This window comes from Lissotriton helveticus, chromosome 7 (assembly GCF_964261635.1).
Source record: "Lissotriton helveticus chromosome 7, aLisHel1.1, whole genome shotgun sequence".
In the NCBI taxonomy this organism is placed as follows: Eukaryota; Metazoa; Chordata; class Amphibia; order Caudata; family Salamandridae; genus Lissotriton; species Lissotriton helveticus.
This window is the reverse complement of record NC_136068.1, coordinates 1,728,953,145-1,728,978,673: the sequence shown is the minus strand read 5'-3', so window position 1 is coordinate 1,728,978,673 and position 25,529 is coordinate 1,728,953,145. Positions and strand designations below refer to the sequence as shown.

At 43.8% G+C, this 25,529-nt stretch overlaps 1 protein-coding gene across 1 annotated transcript in view; it reads right to left on the bottom strand.

Annotated features, from left to right (window-relative positions):
- LOC144767654 (free fatty acid receptor 2-like) overlaps positions 1 to 25,151 on the bottom strand; it is a 144,265-nt gene extending 119,114 nt beyond the window's left edge. The window contains exons 1-2 of the mRNA XM_078651051.1: positions 25,032 to 25,151; positions 23,934 to 24,976 (exon numbers count right to left, since the gene is read on the bottom strand). The gene's annotated coding sequence lies outside the window, so the exon portion shown is untranslated. The remainder of the gene's footprint in view (positions 1 to 23,933; positions 24,977 to 25,031) is intronic.
- Between the last annotated feature and the right edge of the window lie 378 nt (positions 25,152 to 25,529).

Below are 25,529 nucleotides of genomic sequence, written 5' to 3'. Positions count from 1 at the left end.
TGTTTAGTCTTTGCAGATAGCGAAAAATCGTGTAAAAAAACAAAAGGAATCGAACAAAATCAGTAGGCCACTAATGGGATCTCTTTTTGACCTCGCTAAAATAGAAACATTAGGAACAACCTGTTGAAAATAGCAATGCGTATGTACATTAGCGGCGTTCATTTGTGTTCACAGTACCCCTTGTTGATTGTTTCAATCGAGCATTGAATTGTTCGAAGTTGGTTCTCTTAAGGATCTTCTCTGCCTGCAAACGAGGAAGAATAGGAATATTCTCTCTCCCTTTGCAGATAGTGAAGGGTAGGTAACGCAAGCCTTTAACACGTCGTACCTATTTCATTCCTCATTGATTGATTGATTGTCCGAACATTGACTGTTTGGGAATTAGTTCTTTTTGGAGGTATTCCCTGTTTGCAAATAAACGTAGGAAAATCTTTGCAAGTAGTGAAAGGGTACGTAATGCGGACCTTTCTCCCCCGTTGTAATCTGTCATGCCTATCTACTCCCCACTGATTGATGCACCTGTTTCACCCGGACCATTTACTAGAGATACGTCATCTGGCCCGACCAGAGAGCACCCCTAGTGAAAAGGACATATGCAATAATAACGAAGTGATCACTGTATCCTGTTAACAGAAACTTTAGCATGAAACAACCTGGAAAGAAAAGAATAGGAAAACGAAAATCAGTAGGCCACTGATGAACATGAACTTTTATTAAACAACGAACAAAGAAACGATAACATAACGTAATGATAAAACCTATTAATGTCCTAGAAACAAGAAAACGTTAAAATATGCCAGTGGTGAGAGACCAGAAAAACAGTAAGAGAAACCAAATCACCCCTCGCTGTCCCACCGCCTGCCACGCCAAAAAAATCGATAGACTAGGGAAAATGCAAGTCAGTAGAACATCCGCCCCCACACTGGAAACTTCCAAGGTGGGGCTGGGTTGCGGCTACGCCCAGCCGGGAGCAGCCCATATAAGGCAGGTCCTGCTGCCACGCCTCGGCCAGGAGATCCTAACGTAGGGTGTAGCCGGAGGAGAGGCCCAGGCCAGCGGGACCCGGCCAGGGGATTGCCTTTACAACGCTGAACAGTTGCAGGGGGGGGGAATGTCTCCTCGACCCTCCCCTCTCTCTCCCAGTCCGGCCGCGGTGGCCCTTGAGAGTTGCAGGTACTCCCGCCACATGCTCTTCCGGTCCGGCCACCAACGGTCGGGGGGCCGAGGACGACGGGATCCGGCTGCAGCCGATAAACCAAGAAACCCGTTCATGGGGCCAGAGCCAGGGGCGTCCGGCCGACATCTACCGGAAGCCCGGCCCGAAGACGGACGGGACACTTCTTCTTTCATGAATAATGGCTGCGACAACACTGGGGGGGGATGTCTTGCACATGCCTCCGACCCCCCCCCCCTCATCCTCATCGCCTGGTCCGGCCATAACAAATCTCAAGCGAGACGCCGTGGGGTGCACTGGGAGGGAGAGACGGTGCGAACAGGCCTCTCCCGCCTCCCCAGGTGGAGGCTTCCCAGCTGCACCCTCAGCGCTCCAGGCGCCCGGAAAAGGGTTCTTCCACTGTGGCCATGCTGCAACGTCTCGCCCGGCAGGGTGGAGCCCGTCCGCTCATTTGACCCCGCGATCGCCAGTAGCTACCGAACTCTCAAAATGGCGGTCGACCTGGCAAGAGCGGGCCCAGCATAAAGAAATGGCCTGGTCACTGCTTGACTCCACCACCGTAGTCCTCCACGACCTTGAAGATTCTACAGGAGCCGCGGGAGTCTCCGACCCCCGATGGGGAATGACTGCCATGATCGCCCGTGGAGTGACGAAACTGTATCCGCGGGACGTCGGCGCTCCCATGCTGGCGCCAGCCTCACTTTGAATTACTAGAATCCTGCAGACCTCAGTTCCGGTGAAAGCACAGTGTGACCCGGTAGGAAAAATTGTTGCACCCCCTCCCCTTTTTCACTGATAGTTCAAACCACCGATCCTTTCCTTTGCCCTTTTAACGGAACTTTGGACTGCCTCCCCCTCTTTTACATTTTCTAGAGAAAACAAAACATTAACCACTACATTAGCATAGCAGTTGACCGTTTTCAAATTTAAAACCAACAACATCTTCAACAAAATCCTTTTTGTTTCTGCTGTGACCCTGCTACAGCACAGGCATTGTCCCCAGCAGTAATTCTGCGATGCCGGTAAGAATAGCTGTGGTGCCTACTGGACTCACTCACCCCCGCGGCGCCCCACGCCGTTATTTGCTGGGCGGCAACTTACTAGACATCACTTTCGTGCCATCTAGATTTCAGCGCGTTCTGCTGCCTTGGAACTATTCGCACAACAGACCGCTACTGACAAGAATATTTCATTATTGGTGCTGTCAATTTCAATAAATCTATTGGATAATTCAAAAGAAATTGCCACGGTCTCTTCGTTGTTTAAATGTTTTTACTGTTTTTGTTTTGTTGTATATATTTATATGTTATTAAAGTTTTATATTCCTACTACTTTGTTGGAGTGCTACATATTTTTAATGTGACACATAATTGTAAAAACTTTGATGTACCAAGAGTCATTCCTGGAATCTTCCGCTTCAGGCTCGGTCCCCTCCCCAATCACAATACAGGATGGTTTTCAGATAGTAGGAACACGTGTGGTGTGACGGATCTCATCGTGTGTGGGCCTTGATCTACTATAACTCCTTTGAAGAGGGGTGATTCTTTACAGCTGGGGCCATAAACTACATCTGCAGGGCTAGCTGATAGCCTGGACAATCGGACACAGAGGAAGAGGAGTGTCAGAGGGTGCGGTAGTGAATAGGGCGAAAGGGAGGTGTCGGGCGGGCACAGAGTGTGATTCTCAGGGAAGAGCAGCGCAGATGGGGGGAGGTTTATTGCCCATGCATAAGACAGAGAGCGGGGGTGACCAGTGCCTGGGGAAGATGCTTGCGAGGGTGAGGAGCCATGCTACGAATCGACAGCGTGCAGAGAGTGGGTCTGGTCAAGACATCTAAAATGGCTGCCGTGCACCACAAAAGTGTGGCATTTCAAAAAAGGCAAGATGGCGCAAACAATGTTTTTCAACACTTCCTCATTTCCTTCGAATCGAACGTTAACAGACGTTGGGGCATATTACCAAAGTTAAGCGATATTTATCGCTAACGATGCTTACCAACGAATTTTTTACCGCTAAGCATCGTCAGAAATTATCGAAGATAAACCTTGCTATTATCAAGGTTTATCGCAAATGCGATAATAAACGGCCGCAATGCATGAATATCGCTAAAAACTCAGCGATATTCATGCATTACCGAGCTAATGCTCTTAGCCATGTTATCCACCTCCCATTGGATAACATGGCTAAGAACTGCTCAGGGCAGGTGTTACTTTTTGGAGATATTCGCGCTTAGCGCGAATATCTCCAAAAGGAGATAGATATCTTGCATGTTGTAATGCAAGTTATTGTGGTATATGGAACTCATACCATAATCTCTCAGGAAAGCAGAAACTGATCCTTTTGGGACCGCCTAAAAAGGCCTAGGGGGTGAGGAGTACTCTACTTTGCCCCCTTTTCACGTTCCGAACTATTTTATTTTACTCTCTTCTGTAATTACACAAAATAGCAGCGATAAGATGCATCGGAGACACACAGGGGCATATTACCAACAACTAGCGAAAAATTTTGTCTCTAACTTGTTTAGAGACAAAAATAATCGCCGCACATCGGCGATTTTTATCGCAGATAAACCTTGCTATTAGCAAGGTTTATCGCAAATGCGATAAAAAACGGCCGCAATGCATGAATATCGCTGAAAAGTCAGCGATATTCATGCATTATCGAGCAAATGCTCTTAGCCATGTTATCCACCTCCCATTGGATAACATGGTGAAGAACTGCTCAGGGCAGGTGTTAGCTTTTGGAGATATTCGCGCTTAGCGCGAATATCTCCAAAAGTTGGTAATAGGAGATAGCGATGTTAGCGACTGTTTCCAGTCGCTAACATCTTGGCACGCCCACTTTGCATGTCATTAGTGATAAATATCACTGACATGCAAAGCGGGGCCCAAGATGGTCGCTATCTCCTATTAGCTGTCACTAACTGGTGTTAGCGACAGCTTGGTAATAGGGAGATAATTTTATCTCCGCTTTCTTGGCTTTTAAAGCCAAAAAAGCGGAGATAAACCCCCGTGATAATATGCCCAGCAGTGAGAGAAAGGAGGCCGGAGATGAAGAAGAGATGTCAAATACACATTGGAGATAATATAGTGGCAGAAGGGAAGTAAATATGAGAAAACTTACCATGTAACATAAAAATGTTGCACTCTATACTATAAGTCTCATTTTATACTACAATCACTTCGCTACAACCTCATAAATTAAAAATAAAAATGAATAATGTCTCAAACAATTTTTGATTTCTAAATATAAATTTATTCTTCAGAATTTTCTAAATTTGAAAGAACTAGTAACATGTCCTCATCAGCAATGTCCTCATGAAAAGTCTGCAATGATGATTCTTGTAACTCTATGGTCTCCAAACATTCGATAAATTCGCCATCAAGAGATTGATCAAAAAAATCATTCAAGTCATCTCCTCCTTGTGACAATATTTCATTATTGGTGCTGTCAATTTCAATCAATGTAGTGGAATCATTCAAGTCATCTCCTCGTGACAATATTTCATTATTGGTGCTCTCAATTTCAATCAATGTAGTGGAATCATTCAAGTCATCTCCTCCTTGTGACAATATTTCATTATTGGTGCTGTCCATTTCAATCAATCTAATGGAATCATACAAGTCATCTCCTCCTTGTGACAATATTTCATTATTGGTGCTCTCAATTTCAATCAATGTAGTGGAATCATTCAAGTCATCTCCTTGTGCCAATATTTCATTATTGGTGCTGTCCATTTCAATCAATCTAATGGAATCATACAAGTCATCTCCTCCTTGTGACAATATTTCATTATTGGTGCTCTCAATTTCAATCAATGTAGTGGACAATTCAAAAGAAATTGCCACGGTCTCTTCATTGTGAGCCATTTTATTTTGAAATTGCTTGCTGTAAATTGCAGAAAAAAATAATCACTTTCATCTATCGTTTTTAGTAATACATAATATAAAACTAACTTTATCAAGTATTTAGTATAACAGAAGGACTGCAAATAAATAACAGAAAACATTTTTCAAATTATCTTCAAGTGTACAACATAGTTCCCCTTACAAATTAACAACTCACCTTTTTAAAAGTAGGAGAAGTGTTAGTACTGTGTAAATCAAACACCAGAAATTCACCACCAAAAATTCCTCACAAATGTACCTCAGACAGTAGTATCACAAAATGGCTGTGGTTTCCTCTCATTTGAAATATATACATAACCAATTAACTTTCATCACACACAAATACAAAACCAAACTAACATTTTAATTGGTTCTAAATTTCAACACTTTCAAATGTGTTTTCCCCATGCAATTTTCCATAGGACATTTACATACGTCTACAGCCTGAATGGCTGAACGGAATTACACCAAACTTGGCAAAATGGTACATCAAACCTAAGAGGTCAGGAAGGACCTACTATGCCCCCTTATGGTCATTTCCCCCTTCGCTTTGGCCTCCTCTTGTCTCTCAATCCTACAGAGAGACAAGATGGCGGCCGCTACGGACTGTTTGGAATGTTGACAGACGCCGGAGAACCAATCAGCTTCGCAAAGCTCCGTAACGCAAAAAGTACGCGAAGCGGAGCGCTGTTACAGATATATATCTTTTTTTGAACGTTAATTTCTCAAAATCCACTGGAGCACATACATTGAGACCTAGCAAAGGCACATCGGGCTACCAGTCCCTAATATTTTGCCAAGTTTCGTGCAAATCCATTCAGCCGTTCGATTATTATTATTTTTATTTTTTTTTGCCCCGCGGGGCCCTTTTAAAACCTCCACATCAAACGTAGGGGGTCAGCGAGGATCTACTATTCCCCCTTATGGTCATTTGCCCCTTCGCTTTGGCCTCCTCTTGTCTCTCGATCCTACCGAGAGACAAGATGGCGGCCGCTACGGACTGTTTGGAATGTTGACAGACGCCGGAGAACCAATCAGCTTTGCTTCACAAAGCTCCGTTGCGCGAAAAGTACGCGTCCTGGAGCGCTGCCCGGTCCGCTGTTACAGATATATATCTTTTTTTAAACGTTAATTTCTCAAAATCCACTGTAGCACATATATTGAGACCTACAAAAGGCACATCGGGCTACCAGTCCCTACAATTTTGCCAAGTTTCGTGCAAATCCATTCAGCCGTTCGGGCTAAAAGTGAGGCCAACCGCCCTATGGAAAACTCAATGTTAAAAACACTTGGGACCCCCCTTTTTTCTCAGCCCCCCCTTGACGAACCCCCCCCAAATTTTCAAGGGCTGCTCAGAAACAAAATGTGCCATTTTCCTGAAAATTTCAGCCAATTCCGTCCACAAACGCAAAAGTTATTAGACATAGAATTTTCAAAACTCCCATAGAGAAAAAATCCTAACTATATATACCTACTGGCGACCGCCAGTAGGTAATATATATATATATATATTTTTTTTTTGCGCAAAAGGAGCGGCACAACCAGGATACTTTTTCAAAGCTTTTTAATTAGAGCTTCACCCCACCAACGCGTTTCAGCCTCAACAGGCTTTGCTCACGGTCAGTTAGTCCTTCCACTCTTTTTCTATTTATACTGGCCCATCTTAGCCTTAGGTGGCATTATGGGATACGTAGTCTTCACACAGTTACACAAAATTATTTTTAAAAGAAAGACTGGTGTATATCACATTTTTTACGTTTTGGTAAACAAGCGCTACATATTTAAATCATATGGGCGAGTATAATTCTCAAAGTTCATTAGTGGAATAGTTGTATATATCATCGAATGCAAATGTGGCAGTAAATATATAGGCAGTACGACCTGTATGTTGAAAAAAAGAATCTTGGAGCACATCAGAGCGGTTAAGAACAAAAATATGCTCTATGCAACGTCAAAACATATAAATGCATGCCAAAATGGCGATTGGAGATCTATGAGGTTTTATGGATTGAAAATGCTTACGAAAACGGAAAGAGGCGGTGACACAGTTCGTAAACTGAGACAAATGGAATCCCGCCTAATCATCCGTTTACGTACAAAAATGCCGAGAGGAATGAACTTTGGGGAGGACCTGCATGTACATTTAGAGTGACTTTTACCAATACCAGTTTAGACTTTTCAAATACAACAGGGTACTACACCCGATAAACTTTGAAAATCAATTGGGAACTATTCCACTAATGAACTTTGAGAATTATACTCCCCCATATGATTTAAATATGTAGCGCTTGTTTACCAAAACGTAAAAAATGTGATATACACCAGTCTTTCTTTTAAAAATAATTTTGTGTAACTGTGTGAAGACTACGTATCCCATAATGCCACCTAAGGCTAAGATGGGCCAGTATAAATAGAAAAAGAGTGGAAGGACTAACTGACCGTGAGCAAAGCCTGTTGAGGCTGAAACGCGTTGGTGGGGTGAAACTCTAATTAAAAAGCTTTGAAAAAGTATCCTGGTTGTGCCGCTCCTTTTGCGCAAAAAAATGATTTAAGGGTCTGGATCTGACCCCTGAGCGCAGCACACGCGGTTGTGCGCTCTCACTACTTGCTGGATCACTTTGTGTCTGGAATATATATATATATATATATATATATATATATATATATATATATATATATATATATATATTTATGTGTGTGTGTATATAACTGTTTTCTTACAAAAGTGAACTTCTTGACACAACTTAAAGAGGAAAAAAATAATTGAGCTATCAGAGCAGTCTGGCTCACAGTATGATTATCTCCTTAAACAGCTTAAAGCAGACCTCAGGGCAAAGGGCAAAGGAGGTTGAGAGAACAACCCGACTCAGTCAATCCCTCCTAATTCCCCGCCTCTCTCGATTAGTGAGGAAGAGTATGACACCATGAAAACACTATTGGAATTGCCCAACCCAATTTCCTTCTTCCTCCCAATTTAGTCCGGAGGGGGCCCCTCCACGTACCCTTGCAGGGGGGCCCCCATCAAGTTTTGTTACGCCAGTGCTTCCTCCTACAAGAATCCTCCTGATGCCCTTTATTAGAAGGTCTATTTCCTGGTCTCCAGCTGACCTAGTGAAACTAACACCTAACTAACACATAATTACGGGTGTGTAGAATTAGTGCACTTGTCTCTTGCAAAATTCAGCAAAACAGCAAGAAATCTCTGCGAGCACACAAAATTTTGCGTGCTTGCGGAGATTTTGCTGCGCCCGTCGAAACTCAAAAGTATTGCCTGTAAAGTGGCGCTACTGTGCTTGCGTGAGAATAAAACCAACCTGGTCATCGTGTCTTGCTTTATTTATTTTATTTATTTGCCGCTTTGAGGCCAACGTGCTGTGCTTTATTTATTTATTTCGTTTTTTACGTTTTCTTAAACTTTTTTTTTTCTCCTTCTCCATCCAGAGACGCTGCACTTTGAAAGAGAAAATGAAAGAAACAGACTGCTTTTCCAGCAACAGTTTCATTCGATTCCACTGGGGAACAAATGGAGGAAGTTAGCCAACAAGTCAGTAGGATCGAGATCGAGGTAGAGACGAATGGAAAGAAAGAGAGAGAGAGAGGGAGGGAAGGAGGGAGGGAGGGAGGCATAGAAGTGGACACTCGGGCTCCTGCAAGTTTCTCCATCTAGATGCTGCCTATATTCCGAGAATAAGTTCACAAGGGGATAACTATCAGTCACGATTCTTTGGAATAAGGTTAGGAAACATGACATTGTGAACAATAGAACTCAATCTCCCAGCAGTCACTGGGCCATGTAAGGATATGGACATAGATCACTGAGGCTTTGAATCTATAATACCAAACTCATAACTGCTTGTCACGCCTTGGTGATGATAGAAAAGCAAGGATATCCCACCCTTTGTGCATGTTACTGATAAAGAGACCTTAAAATGCACACCTTTCAGATAAGGCACAACTATAACAAGGCTCTTTATTTCTCAAAGTCACACATATTACGGAAATAGGTTCATAACTGTCAGCCAAGGTTCTTCTGTACATGGCTAGTAAACATGACCGTGAAAAATAGAACTCCATCTCTCACCAGTCACTGAGTCATGTGAAGGTACTGGCATAGGTGATCCCCATGAGAGATAAGTGGACTGATATGAAAGGTAATGAAATGCATTACGGGCACATACACAGAACATGGGTGTTTATACTTTATATATCCCTTCAACAGGGATACATGGGGCGTGCAGATGCATACTGTCCCAAAAATTGGAAGTCCGTCAAAAAGAGCGGAAATGGCGAACTGGTTATTTGGCACAAGATAAAGCCAACTATTGTAAGGCTCGAAAAGACTATCAGAAACTTGTCCTAAAACATAAAACCGACTATTTTTTCAGAGAAAATTTTGAATTCTCATAATAAATCAAAAGATCTGTTCAATATTGTAGACGGCCTCAGTGGCAGTGCCAGAACCACTCCATTGGTCACTCCTACTCAGGACCTCTGCAATTCTTTGAACTCTTTTTTCTTTAATAAAATTTGCACCATAAAACAGAGCATCTCTACTGCTCTATCCCCCCCCTTTCTGGATGATGCGTACTATAACCCTTTTACGTTGGAATCTTTTCCACTTATCGATGGTGACATTTTGTCTAAGCTCTTTACAAGGGTTAAATCAGGCTCACCTGATGATATTTGCCCCCCGCATATCCTGAGAGAGGTGGGAACAGCTATCCCTGAGGGCGTGCTTCCTTTGTTAAACGGATCACTTCTACAGGGTAAAGTTCCCAACAACCCTAAAAAGGCCCTACTTATCCCTCTGATTAAGAAAGCTGGAGCAGATCCGCTTGACTTGTTAAATTATAGGCCTATATCATTGCTGCCTTATAGTTCTAAGTTACTGGAGGCTCACATTTGCGCAAACGTGTCTAAATTCATAGAAGAAACAGAATACCTTGAATCCAACCAGGCTGGCTTCCGTTCGTGCCATTCAACGGAAGCAGTCATTTTGGCGGTACAAAATACCTTGAGGCGGAATGCGGACAATGGAATTCACCAGGCCTTGGTTTTACTCGATCTCTCGGCAGCTTTCGACACGGTTGACTACACCATCTTGGTCAACCGTGTCGAACAAGCTGGCCTTAGGGAGCCCGCGTTGAGTTTGATCCGTTCATTTATTACTGACCGCACCCAATCAGTAAGACTGGGCCCTTTTACAGCTCCCATTATTTCTACCACATGTGGAGTACCTCAGGGCTCATCCCTGTCACCTTTACTTTTTAATTTGTACCTGCGCCCGCTATTGTACTCCCTAAGAAATGCGAAAGTTACCTTCTTTAACTATGCAGACGATCTGCAACTCATCTTCCCTTTGAACACCAAGGACGCGGTGGAGGAATTTCAAAACACCATGTCACACATTCAGGGTTGGATGAGTTGTAACCATCTGAAACTCAACCCAGGCAAGACGGAATTGGTCTTGCCTGGGCAGAGTGTTCTTAGCTGGAGCCCATGCTTTTGGCCATCTAGCATGGGGGCACCACCTTCCAGATCATCCTCAGTTAAAAGCTTGGGAATATTAATTAGTGAGGATCTCTCTCTGAAAAGACAGGTAGGCGCGATAGTGTCCTCCAGCTTCTTTCAATTAAAAAATTATTTTTTTCACAGGCCGCCCTCATCCAGGTCATAATTGCCCTGGTTCTTTCTCGATTGGATTTCTCCAATAGTCTTTACTTGGGGCTCCAATTGGGAGAGTTAAAACGTCTTCAGCTGGTCCAGAATCAGGCCGCCAGACTGATTCTGGGACTTCCAAAAAGGCAATCTATCAGACCTGGCTTGAAACATCTACATTGGTTGCCTGTTGCGCAGCGAATCACATTTAAAACAGGGTGCATCCTGTTTAAATCTTTACAAGACTCAGGCCCAAAATTCATAAAAGATCTGTTTCTCAGATATAATCCATCTCTAAATCTCCGCTCTGCTCAAAAATCTTTATTGATTGTTCCATCTTACAAAAGGAAGCGCCTTGGTGGCAGCTGCTTTGACCATCTTGCAGCCACCTTTTGGAATTCGCTTCCTTTACAATTGAAACTGAGCGGTAACCTTCTTAATTTTAGACATTCCCTCAAAACCTGGCTCTTCTTACAGGCCTACTGCTGAGGTTTATTACTGTCACCTTTTAACTGTTGTGTTGTGTTCTCTTCTATAGCGCCATGAAGCCCCCGGGCGTACGAGCGCTTAATAAATACATATTAACATAACATAACATACTCACAGGAACCCTTTTTTTGGAATAACATAAATCATCCTGAGTCGATGAGGGTGGTACTATATATCCAATGAAGCATGGGGCCGCGTGATGACGTATAGACGTGTGTGCCTGGATGAAATAGCTCAATAACCCCGGCACACACTGCAGTCTTTCAACATGCAGGGCTTGGAGGCCAAGATTATGTATGCCGGCAGGTGTCAACCTTTGGTTAAGTAAGTCTTAAGGGCATATTTTCTCAGGGTGCTTACTTTACTTACTTTCCTTACCAAAGTGGCAAATTTAAAGCGAAAATGAAAGAAACAGACTGCTTTTCCAGCAACAGAGTTTCATTTGATTTTGGATCCATTTTACTAGGGAACAAATGGAGGAAGATGGCCAGCAAGTCAGTAGGATCGCGATCGAGGTAGAGACGGATGGAAAGAAAGAGTCGCGAGGACCCAACACAGCTTTATGAGGAGGAACAGCCCATGTCATGCGCCCCGAATTCCGTTTCGCCGCGGATCGCGGAAGTTTCCACATTTTTGCGTTCTGGGCGGAACGCAGAAATGCCCAAATTTTTCAAGTTTTGCTAGCGGAAAGGAATTTGCCGCCCACCCCTACAGATAATCCCTTATATATAGGACAAAACATGTTTTATTAAGAATTACAAATGGTATTTCAATGGTAAAAATCTAGCTTGTCAATGTTATTCACCGGTTACGTTTGGAATGACAAGTAAATCAAGAGATTGTTTTTTAAAAAAAAGACTAATTGGCCAATACTTAGAGATTTTTTACCAAGATTCGGTAAACCCCTTCAGATAGGGAGAGACAATGTCTGTAGTTTAGGATCTATGTAAAGTTCTAAAACTCAAGCAACACTTCTGCTGCAAGTTATTACTCTGAGTCCTCATGAAATATTGATGGGGTGAGCAATGGTCCTCACCTCTAAAGCTGTGTTGTCTCCAATTTGGTCTGAATTTCTATACTACAATTAACTAATTTGTTGTCTCAACAGCTTCCATCCTCAGGAAAAAGTGGCACTGCCCATGAAAGGTTTGTCTTTCCTTACAACCTGGTAACTGGATTCAAATCCATATTCATCACCAGTCTGGGAATTGCAGCCTTTCCTGGCAACAAGCCATGCCCCAACCCCAATACAGCCCCAACAGTCTTTCTGCTCTCTCAAAGGGTGGGAGAGTGGGCGAGGGAGGAAAGAATAAACCATGAATGATTTACACAACTGAATCTTTGCTGAATTGAGTCTTTGGACCACATTTCAAAATGTATAGCTTTCCAGGTTCACAATGGGTTCCACCACAAACTTCAAGTAGGTAGAAATCACAAAAAAGGTGCAATATCTCTTTAAAAAATGCAAAAACTGTGGTTAAAAAAAAATCTTCTTTGTAACTCTGCTTGTTCCAGAAAGCTGGGAAGATGGTGGCCTTAACACAGCAACCTCTTTATTGGTGTGTTTTTTTTAATGAAAAAAAAAGTTTTTATGGACAGTACTTTTTTCTATTTTTCCAAAAGCATCTAACATTTTGCTATTTGTGGTTTCCTTGATTCCATCTAGGGGAATCCACCAGTCCTCCATACCTTTATAATGCCCAACATGTGGGCGAAAAACCGGACACAAACTTGGCCTGGATATCTTTTTTGGAAAAGAGTTATAAAGGCTTAAGCACAAAGTGTCCCCAATATCATAAAAAAGTATTAGCACTGGGGTGCAGTGGCAGCTAAGGGGTTAATAAGGTCATTGAAAGCTGTTTGTAAAACTACATATATTTATGTTTTGTCTTCGTTTCAAGAGCTCCTTGCTTTTCTGCTTCGGGGAACCATCTGACTGCGTGCATCAGTGGCTCACAGATATATTTTCTTTTTGTTAGTAAACATTTTAAGACTTTGATTGGCATGTGTGCAGACTTTCGTTTACATAAAAGGGGGACGAATGGATGCAACTAGACAGTGTGTGTGAGCAGGAGGTCTGGAGAGCTGTGAGTGGAGACTTTTGGCATAAGTGGCGAGGCTGCTTATTTCACTCCCTTTTTTCAGCCCTCCTGCCTCTTGTTGCCGCCTCACCTGACCATTCTAGTTTTTTTTATAGTAGTATTCACCTTATGGATGCTGCTTCCTTCTGGTTGGTTCTTTGTGTGACTTGGACTAGATAGTGAAGTACTATCAAGTACCACCCACCTGGACTGCAATAGCACCTGGTAGGACAATTTCTTGAGCTTGCTTCATGGGGATGTGTTTGCTAGCTTAGACTCTCTGACTCCACCATGAGGCTTTTACAATTAGGAGCTTACAGGTGGTCCTGTCCAAAGTCAGCCCCAGTTCCAGGCCCAACGTGATTAGTGTTCCTTTTCTAAGTGTAACTCAGGGTCAAATGCAAACACGTGTTTGAGCCTCCTCCACCAAAGCCCTTGGAGGGATGCTGTTATTGTACAGCTATTTAAAAGGGTTGCAAGGTAGATCCTGTCAGTGCTCAATTTCCTTGCTTGATGCCCAGGCAAAGGTCCTTGGAATGGTCCCAATGAGGCTGATTCAGCTGCAACACAGGGTGTTGGATTGGAGAGTGCAATTAAATGCCCAGCCCTGATTTAAGGAAGGGATAGGAGCTAAGGAGCGCCTTACGTTCTGTTTGATCCCAGCCTTTAAATAAACATGCAGATCAATGCTGGTGGCTGTCATCCACTTGACTGTTGATTTGGTTCTTTTCAAGGTGATGCCTCTCCGGGTGGTTGTAGACCAAGTTCTAACAGGATCTCCGCGGAAGTAATACCCATCACATGTTTCAAAGGGCACTTATGAGGTCAGCGTACAATTCCCACTACAATCCCCTGTGCTAAAAAGGGTTAAGAAGGCTGTGCAACAACTGCACACTGTTTGCTCTGTTGATAATTGGACTTGCAGTGTGTTTGTAGAGGTAGAAGCAGACATCCCCTATTATGCTAGCAGAACATTCTCCTCTACGCAAACAATGCTAAGCTTTTAGTGCAGAAACTACACCGTGCAATGCTATGAAGAGATTCTTGACACCTTCTACATGCAGAAGGAGCTTGTGATTAGCATCTCCAAATGTGAATTCATACATTCAGTGAAGTGGGTGAGGAAGGTAGTTTCTTTTACTTTAGAATGATCTGAGCTCTTGATCCCTGGCGGGAACACCATTGAACGTGCAGCCAAAGAGTAATTGACCTCTATTTGCACTTTGGTAGAGTGTTGTACGTGTACCAAGAATGAGTTGTGCAGAGCTTGGGGGACTTTGCAACACCAAGCCCCTGCCACTAGTGGAAGATGCCTTCCTTTGCCAGTTTGTTGCAGTGCAGCGTGCTACTCCTACTTTGGTGATGAGGAGCTACTCCGTTTAGAAGTAAGTAGAGATGATAACACTTATGTTCTGCGTCTTTGAGGTGTCCCTCATTGTAGCGTGCCAACTGGTAGGGATTATTTCACCATGAGAGTGTTAATGGACGTGTTATTTGCCACCCGGAGATGGGTCGTGAAATATGCTGTGGCTGTAACAGGGAGGCCGGAATGAATGTGCTCATTTGTTTTTATTGTTTCATTGTTTTATGACTGATTGTAGACTAGTGTCTTTTATTGTTGCTTTAATTTATTTATCTAAATGATTTTATGAGTGTTGTTTTTAAACAGCCTTACAATAAACGTTTCAATTGAATGATAGCATATACTTAAAGTCAAATTAATAATTGTATTTCCTGTGGAGGACTTGGAACTCTCTTTTCTTGACATCTCGTTGGCTCCCATCCAGCTTTCTTCTCCATGAACTCACCAGGCGTATCTCTGCGAATCACACCTTCTTTTTGAAGCATCTCAACCACTACTTTCATGTGTTTGCACCCCCTCGCCCCCTTAATGGCCCTCAGAACAAGAATCCCAGCGGTTCGGAATTGAATTGAGTACTTATAAAGGACACTGCCCCTCCCAGTGGCCCATCCTGGCTCTACGCAGAAGATAACCTACGCACACATGCTAAACCAGACCTAAGACGTTACTAAATCAAAGGACAAGAGAGAAACAGAGTGTGTCGGCGACTGCAAAAAGGCAGGTCTTCAATCATTTTCTAAAAGTTGCTTCAGTATCGATGAATCTTTAAGGCCTGGGAAGTTGATTCCAAGTCTATTAGGGGCCTATTAGGATTGTAGGCAGATCGCCACCAAATGTCCCTGTTTCACCCCTCGCCATATCAGTATGGCAAGGGGCACCACGGTGGACGGAAAGACGGTCTGCCGCTTTTCCGCCGGTCGGAATGCTGGCCGGGCGGAAAGGGCACACAATATGGTGGCGGTGCCTTGCAGGCACCCTCATCCATATTGGGATGCCTGCGGTGGGTATGCCTTTCCATGGGGGAGATTCTGCCATGGAAAGGCATGCAGTGAATGACTTTGGGGGCCTGTTGCGTGCTCCCGGGGGTTGGGGTGTTGGTGGCTGCTCTTGTGGGGTACCTATGGTACCCCCCTTCATTGGCACGCACATGGTGGCAATGCACAACAGGCATCTATTACATTGCGTTGGGTGCTGCTTACAGCACTACCCGCTGCAATGTAATAGATGCGGGATGCGACCGCCAGGGTGGCGGTCGCATCATAATGGGCCTGGTGGAACCGCCGCACCCCTGGCGGTTAGTCCCATTTACCGCTACGGAGGCAGGCGGACATAGTCTGCCTGCTATCGTAATGAGGCCCTCAGTGTCCAGAGCTGAGATGGATTTGCCTCCTCGGATTCTGAGTCTAAAAGAGACATGCTTGAGAAGATTGGCATGGGAAGATCTCAGGTTCCTTTTAGTAGTGTAGTGAGTAAATCTGGCCAACAAGTACCTCGAACGTGTGGATTTGTAGGCTCTGAAGGTCAGCAGAAGAATTTTAAAAAGCACCTTCTGATGTACTGGCAGCCAATGTAAAGCCTTTTGAGCTGGTGAGGCAGACGATCGTCTGGGAAGTTTTAGCACTTGTTTGGCAGCCATGTGCTGCACAATGGGGAGTTTTTGAGTAGCCTGCTTAGAGAATCCAGCAAACAGACTGTTACAGTAATCCAATTTGGAAGCTATCAATGTCCAAGCCACTGTCTTTCTCTGGCATCAAAATTCATTCCCATATTTTATTTTTTTAACGACCTCAACAGATGCATGTCGGGGGTGGGGGGCACCATTTGGCTGGGGCACAACTGTTTGACTTTCCAAGCAGCAGAATCATGGTTTTACCTGTGTTATATTTTAAATTCTTGGCTTGCATACACCAGATAACTGCAGTGAGACTGTTTTTTAAATTAAACTCTGACTCAAAGGATGCTTTGTCCAACGATAAGATCAGCTGTGTATCATCTGCATATTAGATGATTTCTATTCCAAATAGATGAATGAGAATTCAGGAGTTTGCACCACACTGGAGAGTGCAATGATGTACACAGTTTGCAAATACCAAGCACATTTGCGAATGAACTGTAGCATTCTGCGTTTCCGACTAAGAATTTGGGAACATGCTTAGCACTGCAGTGTTATCCCCGTGGAGTCTTGGCCAAATTCTGCCAATTGCCGTATGGGGAAATTTTTTCCCACAAGGCTTCAGAAATGCAAGCAAGATACGGCACCCCCTAGCGCCATTTTCTAATGCGAGTGGCCACGAGCGGTCGCAGTGAGAGGGCTGCTTCTTTTTTTTTTGTCCTCATTCGCCTTCAACCACCTTGATAGAGCCAACCGCCTGTTCGTAATCTCACTGATTGACCTTAAGAGTCATTAGCTTCTTATATAAAATCGGTACCTCAGCCAGTAAGGGTATATTTTTTTTAGGTCGGAAGGATGCTTCCCCTGCCATTCAAGAGGGGGATTGGGTTTACTCCAACTTCGTCTTAAACAAACCTGATGGACTTTATTGATAGCCTGGGAGCTTACAGCCTTATTCATCAACGGGCCGTTTTGCGAGCCCCTAATAGCGATTCATAGCGAATCGCTATTAAGTACTCGCAAAACGGTATTCATGTAGGAATTGCTAAATAAATAGCGATTCCTACACATTCCTTATTTGCGAGTAGCAAATTGCTAATCGCAAATAAGGAATAACTCCCCATTCATTCCTATGGGCCAAAAGGCCCATAGGAATGAATGGGGAGTATTCCTTATTTGCGATTAGCAATTAGCTAATCGCAAATAAGATAGCGATTTAAAGGGTGCCAGGGGTGTCCAAAGGACACCCTGTAGCACCCCTTAAATGCAAATTGAAACAGGTGTTGCGCACACACATGTCCAAAGGACATGTGTGTGTGCAACATGCAACTTAGAAAAATGCATTTAAATGCATTTTTCTAAGTTTTTGCTATTTACCGAGAGGTCTGACCTCTCGGTAAATAGCGGCCCAAAATTGCATTTTCGCAATTTTAAAATGCTTCATGAATTGCATTTAAGGAATCTCAAATAGAGATTCCTTAAATTCAATTCTTTGCAAATGTGCAAATTCTTAAATAGCGATTTTTGCATTTGGGATGATGAATCCCAAATGCAAAAATTGCACTCGTAAAAGGCAAGATTCTGAGAATCTTGCCCTTTGCGAGTGCAATTTAGCTTGATGAATCAGGCGGTTAGAATAGTCCAAGGAGTATCCAAAAGGCATAATCATAGTACCCCAAAAAAAATTATTCTACTTCCATTGAATCAACAGGTCCCAATATGCGATTTTTTTTCTTACTACATGTTCTAGACATGTCCATCTTGGATACTTCATTAGTGAGGTCAACCAATCTGAGTCGTGAGGTGGAACTGGATCTATCCAATGTTTGAAAATGTGCCTCCTTGCCATTAAAATTGCGTAGAATAACAGAGATCTGGCAGGGCCTACGATGTTGCTATTGAGGCCGAAGATTATATGGGGCAGGTCTGTATGGATTGGTAATTTCAAGATGCTCTCAAGAGTCTTCCACACGTTTTCCCAGAAGGAAGAGATGGAAGGGCAGTCCTTAAACATATGTATGTCCGATGCTTCTGCCATCCCACACTTATTACAAACTTTTCCTATCAAAAATGTTGATAGTCTGAGAGGGGATAGATACGCTCTATGAGCAGTGAACAGATGGTTCCGTTTCAGCCAGGCAGGTTTAACTAATCTAAAATGAGTTTTAAGTAAGTCCTGCCATACATGATCACACAGTGTGCCCATGTGCTCCCCCATCACTCAACTGCAAGCTTAAATACCCCATCCGCTGCCTCTTCAATTCCGCTGCCTCTTCAATTGCCCAATACCACACTGAGATCTCTCTTTTCCCCACTGACCTGACAACTAGCTGTTTTTCCAGGCTATTGCCCCTACCAAATGATATGTTCCGACTACGCTGGACTTGTACCCAGCTTTTTAGCTGGATATACTTAAATCTAGAGAGACCTGTCCCTCCTCTCTCTCTTAGATCTTCCCAAGAGACAAAAGTATCTTCACTAATCTGATCGCCCCACACTGTAATCCCAGCATCTCTTAGTGGTGTCGTCAAACTATCCTGGAGGCATTCTATCGAGCCTGGGGAATCGCAGAGTGGCGCTAGATTTGAGAAGTAATTGAGCCCCACCTTTTTTCTTAATCTAGCCCAGTTTTTTGCTATCGACTGGAGGACCTTAACTTTGACCTTTTTGAAAAAATGTTGGTCCCCAAATTTGAACATAAATCCTTCTTCTGGTATACCAGCGCCCCTTAACATAGCCCGAAACATGTCGCCTCCCACTGTACTCACAGGCATTTTCAGCAACACTCGCGAATGTGAAAGCTGGAAGGCCCAGGCATAATATTGCAAATCAGGCAGCACCAGTCCCCCTTTCTCTCTCTTTCCTCTGAGAGGGCTGCTTCTTGAGCAGATTTGCTGCCTCACAAGTAGATTTTCTAATTAAGTGTCAGCAAAATCAATTCGAATGGCTGCAAGATTCTGCGCATAACATGGTACTGGTCCAGTGACATCTTAAGGATTTTGGGGACCCTGGGCCAATGTATTTGGGTGGCCCCTGTTTGGATGAGCTTTACATTTATGGCCCAATTTCATGCTGTGATACTAGGGCCAGTGACAGCTACTTTGGATTTCCTTCCAGATGTGCTTGAGCTGCTTCTGTAGGTCTACTGCACCTTACCAGGCTCCATCCTTGTAATCGCAGACAATCAAAAGAGATCTCAAAGGGTGACCAGCCTAATTAATATTCATTAGGCAGGTCATTTTGCAACTGACTGAGAATGGACTATTTCCGATAAGACCTAGTGCTACATAGATGACATCGCATGTTGCCTTCCCATTAACAAACCAATTGGTTTGCAAAATGCACATCACTGGTTTGAGAATGAAACAGGTTCCTCTGACTCTTGGATTTCTTTGCAGTTTTAACAGAATACATAACTCTTAATGATACCTTAATGTTACTTATTTTATTGTCTTTGAATAGGCCCAATGTAATAAGCACTTATAGTGGGTGGTTCATGCCAACGGTGGCGGCTACTTTGAATTTAAGAGTAGGGTTAGGCGAAGGATAATGCATCTTCCATATTGGCACAGGACACAGTCCCACTGCCAGCGCTTACCCAGGACATGCTAAGCATTTCAAAGGTTATGTGGCAAAATCTTTTGATGCCCTCAGAGCGACACCATGTGTCCAATGGCAGCAGGTGCACATGCCCGGCTTTAGCACTGGTGGTGCCCAGTGCAACAGTGTTTGTTAGCACCCCACCAACGACCACCTCAGCCATGGATTCCCTCACTACAACCCGTTAATAGTGCCACTCAAGAAGTCTTCATAACCACTCTCTCCCAGATGCATTTAATTCGTTTTATAGTGCCACTCATACCAGTGTAGGTTGTCAGAGCACTTTACATCACATACATACATTACACAGAAACAATCAATCATAGGTATGTAAATAAATGTATAGAAAATATTACGTAAGGCAGTGGACTGCAAGGTGCAGGAGTCATGTGTTATCCTTACTGGTAGGCAGTATAGTTTAAGAGTTTTTGGTCTGGAGACACGCAAACTAAGAATTTAAGGAGTTCTACCCTTTTTGCATCATTATGATAATGAAAGATGGGAAAAAATCATAACGCTGTATGTAATCTATACCTTGCAGTTTGCATGCAGCTCTATGATGACAGTTAATAGCTAACTGTTCTATGTTAGGATTTTAACTTCTAAACTGCAAGTGACAAAGGGTTCTCTCTGACAAAGGCAGTAACCCAGTGACCTATTTACATTATATGCACTTTGTGATATGAATGGTACACATTTTTGCAGCAGGCAAATTAACCCTCTGCGCTACCTTATGATGAGTCGAAACTCATATCTATCACCAGGAAGAAGATTAATCACCGGAGTTATCTTGACATTTTTATTGTTGCCCGAAAATTGCTGGAGTCAAAGAACATGGCAGCAGGTGCTTTTGAAACAATGATATACGTGCCAATAGGGCGCCCTCACCTGAAGTCAGCAGAGGCTGTGGCACTGGTCCCACCGCTCTACAGCCAGCCCTGCAGGTGCATTTCTTGAAAACATGACTCAACTCCAATTAAACTAAGAATGGGGCAGTTACTTTTTATACACAGTGCTTTCTATCACAGAGAAGCAACTTTGTAGCACTGTACATACCAGGTGCAACCATTGATTAAAAAGTGGAATTAAGAGACCATGTAGATTTCGGTTGCGATTTCCAAAAAGCTATTTTTTCTGACTGTACCTGATAATCACTATTCATAATGTATGAAACTTGTATTTTTATATTAGCTATTCCTAGTAGGTCATAAATGAACCTACCGTATGAATATTTAGTGTGATCCTTTAGGAATGACATTCATCACAGGCATGGTGACCTACTGAGGTCAGCAGACCATTATAGCAGTGATTGCTTTAAATAAAGCAATTTCATTTTTTAATACATTTTCCTTAAAGGAAAACAGGATGCATAAAAAAAAGTGAAAAGTGTCAGTTTCATTTTGTAAGAGTAAGCAGTGGTCGATGGGACCAATGCTTTCTCTTAAAAAATGTTTTCGTCAACATTCACAAATGGGGAAGGGATCCCTTAGGAATGGCTTAGCACCTGATTTAAGGAGATAGTAAAAGAGTAATGCTATTACTATGAATCACTATTATTTGGTATTTGGAAGGACGCCCTCAACACGCCCATTCCAAAAAATCGAATCGGTATTAAGTCGCAAACTAAAAATTGCAATACGGAACATCTGAAAAGGCATTTTTACAAACATAAAGCAGTAGCTTCATTCTTCCGGGTCTACATGAGGAGTATGTTGGAGGAACAGTGTTTCTGTCTGATTTCCACAAGTGACGTGAAATTAGCATCACTGCTTTCCCATGAAGGGCAATTTTGTAACCACATTTTAGAAAAAAAAACTTAAAATAAGGGCCTGAGCATTTTATTGAGTGCAGATGTCAACGGGTTTATGTGGGTCTATACAGAATTACAGATAAGCTTATCCCTTTTCACTCTTCAAACAATTGATTTCCACACTCTGTGCCAAGATTGCAGCGTGCCAGATAAAACAACAAAACAGAGGCTGCCAAATATTTGAATTAAAGAAATGGTTTGTGTGTGCAACAAGTAATCACCAAATAGTCAATAAGTAATTACTGAGTGGTTAGCAAGGAATTACCAAGTAGTCAACAAGAAATCTCTGGTTCTCAGGAACCTGGAAGGGGCTTGAAACACAAAATGAATACATTTCGTGCCGTATATATGAACTGACATCTCTCTGCTGTGCTGTGACCCATTGCTTGTTTGTAGGTAATTCTGCAATAGATAAACACACACACACCCACACCCACACCACCATTCACCCATCGCCAAGTCTTTTATATGGATATTCACTTCCGATCATGGTCGCGTTTGACTTCCAGTTTCTGGTAGAAAACATGATTTTTGTGTTATATGTAACCAAACTTACTACATAAACCCCAAGAAAACTTTGTTAGACCCCCCAAACAGACCCACCCCAGATGTTGCCCAGCAATGGCCCCCACATAGCCCTCAGCAGACCAACATACCCTCTAACGGCCCCATATGTGCACATTCCAGACTCCCCAGATAGACCATGACAGAACCTCATGTACATCCAGCAGACTTAACATGATTCCAAACAGAGCCTCATAAAGCATCAATAGACCATGGTACAGACACCACAGCCGGTAGTCAAGACCACTGGAATTATTCGACATGGGAGCACCAAATTATGAGCCAGGGTTGACTAAATTATGAGGCAAGAAAAGGCAAATTGTGCAGCACAGCGTGGCACATTTTTATATTCCATTGCTTCATTATTTTGTCATTTTTACTCTTAGTAATACTGTCTGGGCAAAGATTTCACCTCATTATTACCAATTTAACAACCAAATACAGAAAAAACGGATAGATGAACAGTTAAGCTTTGCAAAAGTTCTTCCATTCAGCGCAAACCTATGTCTCCATGTTTTTAGTTACTTTTGATCCGTTTGAGGTAGAAACAGTTAGTTTTTTTCGTTAAAATCTGCAGATTATGCAGCAGATGACGAATTATGTGGCAGATGCGTCAAAATTATAATGATGCAAAAAAAGCCACAGAATCACAAAATTCCAGTATAGGCCCTAAAGATACCCCTACGTAACTCACAACAGACCCTGATGAGGCTCCACCTGTCCTTCACTTTGCTCTAACTAACCCTGGGCGTAGTTTGCGAAATAGCGCTACGCGTAGCTACGCGAAGTGCACTTTGCACTATGCGAGCTATGCGTAGCACTACGACAACTGCGTAGTAGCCTGTTCGCACTGTGCAGGATGCTGTTTTCAATGATTGCACAGTGCGGACAAGAATCCGGCACTGTGCAATCATTGAAAACGGCATCTTGCACAGTGCAAGCTGTAGTTTTCTGCCAACCACCTTCTTCCAATTATGCAAGGGTAGCGTAATGGGGGGGAGGGGTGGATTTCACATAGCGAGTGTTGACGAAAACTTCGCTCAGGCCTATTAAGCACTGCTCTTTGTATCGACGTTGGCATGCCATAGCCTAGTTTAGCATTACATAGAGTAGCATTGCACAATAGAACACAACTGAAGATAGTACATCAGAACATAGTGTAAAGTAGTGTAATAATAGCAACGCATAGTATCTAATAATATAATATTGTAATATAGCCCAACCGAATGAAATGAAGAATAATAGAACATAGTATAACAGAGCCGAATACATGTCAACAAGTGATGACATTAAATACTATAACATAACGTATAGCATATCTTAAAAGAGTCGAACGAAAATAACACAGTGCAAAAATAAGATAACTCAAAATAACGTAACAGTTCAACATGAAATAAGTCAAAGAAAAGCCGGGCACGTCGCACCACAACTTAAAACATACCATAAATTAATCTTCCATAACAAAACAAAAAAAATAGAACATGGTTGAGCAAAACATAGCCTGGCTTATGGTATCAAAGTCTAACGCTGTTTAGATAACACACCATGACATGGACATGGCCTAACAAATGAACCACTATGCGAAATATTAATGATGTTATCAAGGTGTTGAAGTGCACTGAGAAGGGACATAGACAGATACCACAATAGCTCATAACGCAGCACGAGCCATCAGAAGCAGCTCGAGGACAGTACCTGGGCGTGATGCTGCCTCCAGTAAGTGAGGCTCTCCTCTCCAAACTGCGCATCAAGCTCCTGGAGTTTTCTAGGCGCCTTGGGCTCGTGGCAGGCTCAGTCCCGTGGCATGCTCAGCGAGACAGGGCTCTTGTAAGCAGGGCTCGGTTCCTGTCAGCTGTGAGATGCGCTGTCCCACAGTACGCTTTGGCCGGGCCGGGCCCCTGTCAGCAGCGCTGTGTTCCTGTCAGCTGTGAGTAGTTGCTCCACAGCACTCTCTGTCAGATTGGATGTCTTTCAGCTGTGAGATGCGCTGCCCCCCAGCAGGATCTGGCACAAGCGGGGTACTGTCTCTTGAAAGCAGCACTGGCCGACAGCCGCTCTGACAGGGCTAGCTTGAGCTTGTCTCTTGTGAGTAGGTTTCCCGCAGCACACGCCCTGACAGGGTTAGCCTCTGTCTCTTGTGATTAGCTCTTTCTGACAGGGCTAGCTTCCGTCTTTTGTGAGCAGTTGTTTCCCGCAGGACGCTCTGGCAATACTAGCGCCTATCAGCTGTGAGATGTTCTGCCATGCAGCGCTCTCCGGCAGGACTGCATTCCTTTCAGCTGTGAGATGTTCTGCCCTGTAGCCCTTTCTGGCAGGACTGGACTCTCGTCTGCTGTGAAGTACTCTGCCCTGTAGCGCTCTATGGCTGGACTGGGCTCCGCCTTAGCTGTGAGATGTAATGTAATGTTATGCCCTGCAGCCGTCTGCTGTGAGATGCGCTGTCACTCACGCAGCGCTCTCTAGCCGGGCTGGGCTCCGCCTTAGCTGTGAGATGCTATGCCCTGCAGCGCTCTCTAGCCGGGCTGGGCTCCGCCTTAGCTGTGAGATGCTATGCCCTGCAGCGCTCTCTGGCCGGACTGGGCTCCGCCTTAGCTGTGAGATGCTATGCCCTGCAGCGCTGTCTGGCCGGACTGGGCTCCTCCTTAGCTTTGAGATGCTATGCCCTGCAGCGCTCTCTGGCCGGACTGGGCTCCGCCTTAGCTGTGAGATGCTATGCCCTGCAGCGCTCTCTGGCCGGACTGGGCTCCGCCTTAGCTGTGAGATGCTATGCCCTGCAGCGCTCTCTGGCCGGACTGGGCTCTGCCTTAGCTGTGAGATGCTATGCCCTGCAGCGCTCTTTGGCAGGGCTGGGATCCTGTCAGCCCCGAGGTGCTCTCAAGCGCTCTCTGGAAGGACTGGGCTCCTGACAGCTGTGGGGAGCTCAGTCCTGGATCTTCTCTGCTTCATCCAAGTGACCGCCCTCAGCCTTCGGGTGACGACAAGACTGGTGGGAAAGAACCGACTCATGGATCATGTTCGCCCTCCAGAGATTAGGTGCACGTCGGACTCTGCCCATCTCGTAAAATATCTGAACTCTACGAGACATCGCGGGAGGGACTTGGCACTTGTTCCACCTTCAATGGATGGATTTAGGGAAGCTTTACTCACTTTATGATCAAACACAACCGGGAATCAATTAGGAGAGTCAATGCACATGTGTGTCTGTTTAATAAATAAACAGCCATGATACGGTTACTACTTATATTATTTATAATAATTACAATCAAACCAATACAAATTGTGAGGGCAAAC